The sequence below is a fragment of the Pyrgilauda ruficollis genome, unplaced genomic scaffold (genome assembly GCF_017590135.1).
Source record: "Pyrgilauda ruficollis isolate IOZ18807 unplaced genomic scaffold, ASM1759013v1 scaffold76, whole genome shotgun sequence".
Taxonomy (NCBI): Eukaryota; Metazoa; Chordata; class Aves; order Passeriformes; family Passeridae; genus Pyrgilauda; species Pyrgilauda ruficollis.
Genome location: NW_024529488.1, coordinates 2,114,401 through 2,122,232, shown reverse-complemented (window position 1 = coordinate 2,122,232; position 7,832 = coordinate 2,114,401).

Below are 7,832 nucleotides of genomic sequence, written 5' to 3'. Positions count from 1 at the left end.
TGCTCCTCCCAGGGCTTTGGCGTACCAGCAGGCACCGGGGTCCCACAAGTGCCCTGAGAGAAGAGCGCTGCCTTGTGTGTGCAGCCCAAACCAGAGCCCACCATCTACCTTCCTGCTGTACAATGGGGCAAGGCAAAAAGAGGAGGGCAAGTGCCATGCTCATTTTCATCTTTAGCTCACTCCCTGCATCTAGATGGCTTTTACAGAGAGGATAATCGTCTTTGTTCTCTTCCTCTGACCACTCTGAGGTCTCCAGACAAGTAGGAGAGAGAAGGAGCAATTTGTTCTCCTTTATATGAAAAAAACCCCAAACCTTACCCGCCCCAAAAAAAAAAAAAAACCAAAAAAGCCCAAAAAACTCCTTCAAACAAACCAAACAAATAAACAAACAAAACCCGAACAAACTAAACCAAAACCCAAACCCAAAACCAACACCAGAGGTGCAAGTGACCACCAGAGGTTTGCCCTTGGATATACTGTGGATCCAAAACTCAACACCTAAAATCTCACTCTGTAACTGGGGAAGGGACCAGCCATCACCACTTCCCAGCAATTTTGCCAGACTTTCAGGATTCAGAATACATCTCTGGCCACCTTCTTCCTTTTTATTGCTATGAGTAAATACTGTGGTATGTCAGGCAGGTATGTCAGCAGTGTTCATTTTTTTTTTTTATGATAGAAGAATTACCCTGTGACACTGGGAGAACACAAAATTGTGAGTACACAGATTAGTCTTGCCAGCTGGCACTCACACCAGATGCAGTCTGAACCATCAATCTGGCATCAGTCTGGAGAAGACTAGAATTTCCTACCACACAAGGCTGTACCCTGGACCTCAGAAGTGCAGCAGCCTAAGGGAGTATCCATTGCACACTTTTTTCCCCTGCTGCAGCTTACAGCTGTAGCTGGGCAGAAGTTGCTGCAACCTGCCCTGATCCATGGGCACCCACTTCTCCCTTCTGTTGCCCACTGCCTGTTCAGACCTCTGTTCTGCAAGACATGCTCTAAATGCACCCACAGTCTGCAAATGCTCTGCAGCTCCTTGGCAGCTTAAGGATGGCCTTGACCTGTGTTTTTCCACATGCTTGCACTTGAGGGCTGAGTGACCAAATTCCAAGCACAGCAGATAAAGCAGCAGAAAACCACGGATTTACTTCTTGCCCAGTAAATGCTTGGCCCGAGGCACGCCAAGCCCCAGCGCTGGTGTCAGGGATGGGATGAGGCTGTGTGACTGGGCAGGTTAGGCAGAGCTCCCTTGCTGCTGCAGTACTGTCCTCTCCTGCTTTGAGCTGACACAGATAACCTGGGTGCTGGCAGCAGTGGTAGGTATGCTGTCCCCACCATATTGATGTTCAGTCTTGTTCATCTGGGAACTCACGCCCACTGTCATATACCAAAAAAAAAACAACAACCAAAAAAACCAAAAACAAAAACAAACAAAAAAAAAACCCCAAAAACAAACAGACAAAAAACCCCCCAAAACAAAAATAAAACCAACAAAAAAAAAATTTGATTTCTCAGTCTGTTTTTCCCTGGAGTTTGTTTCTGAATGAATAAATCTGTACTGGGCCCCAGTTTTTTATACCTTCTAAGAACAGTGTTGCTAATTCCATTTTGTGTGGGACTGAATGCTGTCACCACCCTGCATTTAGCACCACGCTGGAGAAAAAGGGGTAGCATATATGCCAGCTCTCCCCTTCAAAATGACAGCTGCTCTTGGTGAGTTTTTGTGGAGGAGGCCCCTTGACTGCTGCAAGGGAGGCCTGGACTTCCCAGTCTGCCAATTGCTAAAGTCCCTGAAGATGCCCAGAGAGAATTGATGTAATAAGGGCCAAAATAAGGATGCAGCAGTGTAAGACAATTGGGGAAGTCTTGCTTTTTCTCCTTGCATTTTGAGGGGATACTATTCTGTGATGCTGCATTTGCATAGATCTTCAACAGCAGAGTCACCCAGCCATGCCTGGCCACTTTTCCACATTGCCACTGGTTACCACTCATGTTTCCTCTTTCTCCTACACATCTGCAGGTGCAGCATCCTTCTGAAGAAAACACAGGGAATAAAATGCTCTCTACGATTCTGTTTATCCAGTGAATGTGCAGGCACACAAACTCATCAGCACTTCCCCATTAGTTAAGTTGCCAGAGAAGGAAGATGCAGATTTACACATCCACACTAAGAGCAGAAATGTGTGTTCTTGATGTTGCCTGCTACTTCTGACTTCAGAGCCCACCTACTGTGCAGGTGTAATTTTTTTTTCAAGACCTATTCACTACTTGGGTATGTGTGAATTAACACCAGGAGGGCGACACAACAAATACCACTGAACAGGAGGGCACCAGTCACCCTCGGTGAAACCTGAAAACATTCTTGCAACATTTGCTTTCATTTCTCTTAAAAGCTGTAGACAGAACTTGGTAGTCTCTGAGATATCTCATTTGCATTGAGGCAACAATATCCTCTGTTAACTCATGGAAGCTCTGTTTTTCACTCCAACACTGTGATTGTCTAGATGTGTACTGGCAGATCAGAGCAGAACTAGAAGAATTGAAAGCAGCTTACTCTTAAGTAGACAGATGCTAATGCAAAGCTTTTCCTTTGGGAATGGAACTGTCAGGTAAAATCAGGTCAACAGTGGGAAAAACCCTACCTTTGAGCATAACTGCCATCCCAGATTCTCTTCCAGAAAATACACTGCCCAAGGGTCCAGCCAGGTCCTGGCACCTCTGGACGGATGCTATTCTTGCTGCTGTCTGTCCAGGGAGGCAAAGCAGTGCATAGAAAAGAAATGCACTGCTGATAGGCACAAAGGCTGAGCACTCTTGTAACAAATGGATTTCTGTGATTTGTATATTAAATTGCTGTGACAAATAATCAAGCTGTATGTTAGGCACTTCAGCAGGAACCACCCAAACCAGAAGATGAGTAAGGAACTGGCAACGTGCAGCAGTAACCAATGCTACAAATGCTGGCTTTGGAGCCAGATTTTGGCAAGGCCCATTAACCTTTAACCTTATTCTAGTGATTAGAAGAAGTTGTGTATGACACCAAAACCCCTAAAACAGATAAAGAAAACTTTCAAGTTAAAAGCTATCAAAGACTGTAACTGAGAAATGGTGTTTTTCTTCACTTAGATGAATGTAGTTGCAGGTACAGAATATATGTTCTTGCCTGGTGATGAGCTTCTCTGCAGAGGAAGCTATTTTTTTCCCTTGTTCTCATCAACCTACACACAACCAAAGCTTTGCAAGCACTTCCCTTTGCTCTGGCAGGCCTGACTATGCCTCGTGCAGAAGATTACTGTCACTTTGCTTCTGAGGCAAGCACACAAAGTGGGGCCTGAGACACAGGGCACAGCTTAGCACCGTGGTGTTAAAAAGATGCAGACCTTAAGGGACTGGATGCAGCTGAGAGGAAAGGGGGAATAATCCCAGCATGGCTGAGTAAAGAGCTACAAGCTCGTGAGTCTTTCCTGCCACGACTATGGGACACCCTCTGTCCCTAACAGAACCAGCCAGCACCATTCAGGAGGCAAGGAGGTTAGGATTAGGAGCTGGTCTGTGTCTACATTCACCATATCAGGGCTGCTTGGAACCCTTCCCACTGTGCAAAATCACCCCACAAAGACAGTTCAATGCTGGCAGCAGCATTGTGCAAAAGGACTTCCAGGTTTGTAAGATGATTCAAGTTTCTTTGTTCAAGTCTTCAAGTCTTTATTTCAAGTAACGATCATTGCAAATTGTAGACAAAGCTTGTGGCCTGGTTTCTCATGAAACTTTCTCCCACGGAGACAGTGCTGCTCCTGATTTGACTTCTCGGGACTCTCAGCAAAAGGCAGCTGGATGTTTCAATTGGATTTCCAGAGCTTTCTGCCTCTCTTTGCTTGTTCCTTTGCTGCTACCTGTCCCTCCAGATGAAGTCAGTCCTTCCCAATCCTCCTCCTAAAGCAGTGCCCGGGCAGAAGAGCTGCTCAGCTGGCGCCGGAGCAAGCAGCGATGTGGTGGCGCGGGATCCCGGGAGCAGGGGGCTGTGCTGCGGCGCTCAGGCTCACGTCCCCGCAGCCGGGTGACCTGCAGGCAGCACGGAGCCCTGCCCTTGCCTGGGGCCCTGCCCCGCCGAAGTGCACTGCTCTGCCCTTTGCTTTTCTCCTAGGAAAAAGCCGGAGGAACGTGCCTGGAGGGTGCCGGCCGTGCGGCAGGGATGCTGCCCGCCCATCCATGCGGCACGCCCAGAGCCAGCGAGCCAGAGGCACCGCGGGCATGTCCCTGCGCTTCTGCAGGCCTCGGAGAGAGCGACAGGAGTAGAAGCTTGGGGCAATTTGGGCTGAAAGGGACCCATAAAAGATTATCTAGTGCAACCCCCTGGCATGAAGAGGGAGATCTTTCACTTGACCAGGTTGCTCTAAGTACCACACAAGCTGGCCTTGAGCGCTTTCACAAACGGGGCATCCACAACTTCTCTGGGCAACAGTGTTTCACTGTCTCACCACCCTCACTGAAAAAAAAAAAAAAAACCTCCTCATGAACCGTCTAAACCTACACTCAACCTGATAGCCTTGTCCCTTCTCCTATTATTACAGGCCCTGATTAAAAAAAAAAAAAAAAAAAAAAAAAAATCTGCTCCTATCTTTCTTGTAAAGCCCCCTTTAACTATCAAAAGGCTGTTCCCTAGAGCTGTTCCTTCTCTTCTCCAGGCTGAACAACCCCAACACTCTCAGCCTGTCTTCTTAAGAGAGGTGCTCCAGCACTCTGATCTTCTCCATGGCCTCCTCAGGACTACACTCTAAACAGGTCCACATCTTTCTTCTGGGGACCCCAGAGCTGGACACAGCACTCCAGGTGAGGAGGCCTCACCAGAGCAGAGTAGAACCACCTCCCTCAACCTGTTGGCCACAACTCCTTTTATGCAGCCCAGGATACCATTTGCTTTCTGGGCTGCAAGCACACTCTGAAATAAATGAAGACAGAACAAATTACCAATATCATTAATCTGGGTTACTGCAGTTTTATACCACGGAAAGCTATACCTTATGGAAAGCTATCAGCTCACTTTAATAGGTCCTGTAAATCTGAGAAACAAAGATGTCAAAGAGGGTGCGTGTCCCTCAGCCACACCACAGGAGAGGGAGCATGATTCTGTCCTGCTGGCATCCCTGGAAGCAGCATTTCTATGGAGAGAGCTGAGCTGGCTTTTCTGGGGAGCTGCACAGTGCCTGGGCTCCCCACCAGCGCCTAGGAGCATGGTGCTGGCAGAGGACACCTGTGACCCAGGGTACTGTGGCACAGACCCCCACACACAGCAGGGTGAACAGTTCTACTGCCACCCACCACTCTGCAAAAGCCTTCCTCATCTGGCCTGACCCCAAATCCTGACAATACCTTCTGACCTCTCCTCTTGCCTCCTTCTTGCCCAAGCCATGCTCATCCCAGGCACCACTTTCATGCTCTGGGGATGTGCGCTGCATATTTTTTGTTCTTGTAGGTGACCTGGGGCTGTGGGCTTCAGTCTGGCACAATCCAGGTCTGATCACACATATGGGGACTGCTCTTGTCCCTTAGATGCTCAGAGTTGCCACAACCATGCTCAAGAGCAGAGTCACAAGCCCAAACTCCCACTCTTCCTGGAGGAGATGATGTGATGCATACTGAGCTTGGAATAAGCAGACAGGAGAGCTGCTGTGGGGCTGTGCTTCTCTGTGCCCTCCCTGGCCAGAAAGGGTCTTGTGAGGTTTGACACAGAAGGGCTAGAATAGCTACTGCACCTCCACTGTCCCAGCCACCTTCAACCCCACAAGACCACACAGGGCCATGTTTTGCTGTGGGGCACTGCATTTTCCTGTGGATGCGTCCCAGCAGTGCTGGCGATGACCGCACGCTGCTCTTCAGCTGAGGCGTGGTTGCCCAGTGGAAATACATGGTGCTACTGCTCTGGTGAAAATGCTGACCCCAGCACATGACCTGCCTGAATGAGAACCTCCCATTTGATTAATACTCACATCCTTTCCTGGATTCTGCCATGCTCCTTGAGAACTTTGATTTTCTCCAGGAATACGGGGCTTATAACTTCCTTCTTCCTCCTCATACTTTGATGCCTAACTACAAATGTCTTACCACGTTACCAGTGAACTTTCACTCTGTTGCAACCTGACGGCTTGTTTCAGCAGGTATTCTAGATGTTTACAATCTCATCCAGCTGCCAAGTTTGATTAGAATCAGACTTACAAGTCATTAGGCATGATGGATAGACAGATGTATTCACGTGTAACAAAGTATTATAGTCAAGCAGTAATTTTTTTTGTAGGGAGAAAAAGACTGAAAATTAACTCTGCCAAAAAAGAACATCACAACATGATGAGGTCAGAGTGGACTGTGGTGTGACTGGAAAAGTGAGATCTCCAAGGACTCCTTACAGGTTGGGCTGGATTGTAGACTGCAATGGTGAAAAGCTGGAGGGGCTGGCATGCAGTGTGAGCAGCCAGACCTTGCACAAACACATGCTCATTGCTGCTTCTCCTATAAGGGCTGTATGTCTCTTTCCTCAATCATGGGTTCATTAGGACACCTTACCTCTTGTGCTAGGATCTGTAAGTCTGTATTTGCCCTTTCACACATCATTGCGTGCTTGAGTGGTGCAGAGTGTGCACGATCTCTTCCAGAAACAGGGCCTTCTTCAATCACAAAGCCTTCCTGTACTCCAGAGACATGTTGAGACCAAGCAAGACAGTGGTCCCATGGAAAAAATTGCAATATTTTTATAGGATTCACATAAAATATAGCAGGCATTCATCATGGGGAGCTACAGTGGACCCATGGAAAAATGTGTTAGACATTTCCTAACTCTGATGTTTTTACTGAACACTGTGCTGTCACTTCTTTTGCTATTGCTAGACAAATTTTAAAGATGGCATATATGATAGTGACTCTGCCTTGAGTCACAATTGAGGCCTGGTTCACAATGCACCACTTTCCCTACCAGTGCTCAGTTCAAAACTGAAAGAAGGGAAAGACAAATTTCACTAGCACAAGTCCAGGTATTTTCTGACCGTAGAGAAACATGGAAACACTGGACTGACCTGCTAGTTCTGAAAAATGGATTTTCTGCTGGCTCATATTGTGGGTTGCCTTTTACCAATCGATCCCTAAAAGTCGTCTGAAGAGCCTAAAGGTTTTGAAAGATAAGTGTACTCATTGAAGAAGGCAATTCTTCAACAAGCTGATGCTTGTTTGAGTGTTGAATGAGAATATCAGTGCCATCAGTGATGGTGTCATTATAGCATCATGGGCACTGGCATTGCCATCATGTTGCTCACAACATCAGATTTAAACAAAGCACAGGGTGACTATTGGACTGACTTGCAGAATGTCTCCTGAAGAACTGAGAAATATCTAAGTGAACAGAAAAGAGGAAGCAGATGTCTCTGGTCATGCACTTTGGCAGCAGGATAGCTCATTCTTGTCACTTTGGCAGCCCACCAGGCAGCACCAGAGGCTGCTGAAATCAGCAGATCCATGAGGGCTGAGGACAGTAGGAATGGCACAGGCGCTCATGGGGCTCTGTGTGTGTGTGTGTGTGTGTGTGTGTGTGTGTGTGTGTGTGTGTTACAAAGTAGTTTTTACCAATAAGGAGAATGAGATTCACTTTCTCCCTGCAGTTACTTTGCTTTTGTGAGACCAAATGAAGAGCGGCATTAAGGGCTACTAGCAGGAGTTATTTATTGCACTTTAAAACCACTTGAGTGTTGCACGGTGTACGTGAAGCACTCTGAAACCCAGATACATGCAAGCCTGCCAGACCACGAACAGGATTTTGCCTGGCCAGCTGTCAGTCTCACCCT